This window comes from Pocillopora verrucosa, chromosome 7, assembly GCF_036669915.1.
Source record: "Pocillopora verrucosa isolate sample1 chromosome 7, ASM3666991v2, whole genome shotgun sequence".
Taxonomy (NCBI): Eukaryota; Metazoa; Cnidaria; class Anthozoa; order Scleractinia; family Pocilloporidae; genus Pocillopora; species Pocillopora verrucosa.
In genome coordinates, this window is record NC_089318.1 from 15,039,413 (window position 1) to 15,041,127 (window position 1,715).

At 35.7% G+C, this 1,715-nt stretch overlaps 1 pseudogene; it reads left to right on the plus strand.

Annotated features, from left to right (window-relative positions):
• The first annotated feature begins 429 nt into the window (after positions 1–429).
• LOC136282547 (uncharacterized) overlaps positions 430–1,715 on the plus strand; it is a 1,455-nt pseudogene continuing 169 nt past the window's right edge.

A 1,715-nucleotide genomic window follows, 5' to 3' on the forward strand; every position in this document is an offset into this window, starting at 1 on the left:
TGTATAACTTCATACAAGAATGTTCTTGAAGACACACAGGTATCAAGACACTGTTTATTCCTCAGTGCCTTCAGACATCCTCCAGCAAACCAAGAACTATTCCAAGCCATCTGATTAACTGATGCCTTTCGTTAGATTTGTTTAAATTGTTGTGTTGATGCAGGTATAATTCGTATAAGAATGTTGTTAAAGAAACACAGGCATTAAGAAACTCTTCGTTACCCAATGCTTTCATACATCCTTACCCAAAATAAAATAAATTGAAAATACTCAACACAAGTGCTCATGAAACCACTTCTGAAAAACTCTAAGGTATCAAACTTAAAATAAACTTTCTTGACTTTTTTTCAAAGCCTCACTTTCTTTCAATAAATTAATTTTAGTAGTTGATTTTATATTTATATATCCATTCTTCATATTTTAAATAAAATGACGAAGGATCACTTCAAAACTTCTTCCTCAGACATTACATGTCCGACCATGTACGCACTGCGTACCTATTTTTGATTATAGCGATGTTGTTTGGTCCAGCTGCAATAAAGCAGATATGGAAAGTCTTGAATCTTTGCAAAGGCGGGCCTCGAAAATTATAGTTAAATCTAAATGTGGTGCAACATCCACCGACTATCTTAAATTTCAGAGTTTAGAAGATCGCCGTAACGCTCATATTTTAGGTTTAGTGAAGAGGTTTTTTAAATAATAATGTACCACAGTTTTTAAGAATTATTTTAAGTTGAATAAGGAAGTTGTTCCAAGAAAACAAGAAGAAGCAATTTTGTATACTTACCTGCAGTAAGAACTGAGACCGCCAAGAAAATTTTTTATTATAATGGCTCAATTGTGTATAATAATTATTTAGTAAATAAGAATTAATTTTAATTGTTATACTGTACTATTATTAACTTATAGTTACTTAGTTTCTTATTATTTATTTGGAACTTTTTATTAGTTTTAATGTAGGGCTCCTATTGATAACAGATATACTTTAATTGTTCATCTAAACATCAATAGTATACAAAGTAAATTTGAAGAACTAAAAACATTGAACAATTCCTTAAAGCACATATTATAGTAATATCTGAAACAAAAGTGGATAGTTCCTATCCCAACAGTCAATTTAACCTCCCAGGATACCACATGTATAGAAAAGACAGAAAAAAGGGTGGAGGCGGACTGTTAGCATACTTCTCTTCAGCTCTGTCTTTTAAGAAGCGGGCCCTGCCAAAGACCTACAAGACCCTCGAGGCAATTGCTGTCGAGGTGAAGATAGGAAGCAATGATTTGTTAGTTCTGTCAATCTACAGGCCCCCAAAACAGAAAAGGGAGGGAAACGAGTCCAGCCTCCAGGATCTTAAAAGTGTGTTGAGGAGGAGCTTAACCACATCTGTCAGTGGGCGTGGTTCCAAAAGCAGTCTGTCATCATTTTAGGTGACCTTAATCTGGACAGATTGAGATTGGATCGTGCTGAGGGGAAACTTCTGAAGGACCTGGAAGAAGTCAATAATCTACGGTGCATGATAACTGAACCCACTCGAGTTACAGCTCACTAGGAGTCACTTTGGACGTTATTCCAACCAACAATCCTGAACTGTTCAAGAAATGTGGGGTTTATCAGCCAGAATGAGTGACCACCATATGGTGTTTGGAGAAATGATGGAGAAAGTCCACAAACACAAGACTCGCACTACCACTTTCCGGCAGACAAAAAGTACTGA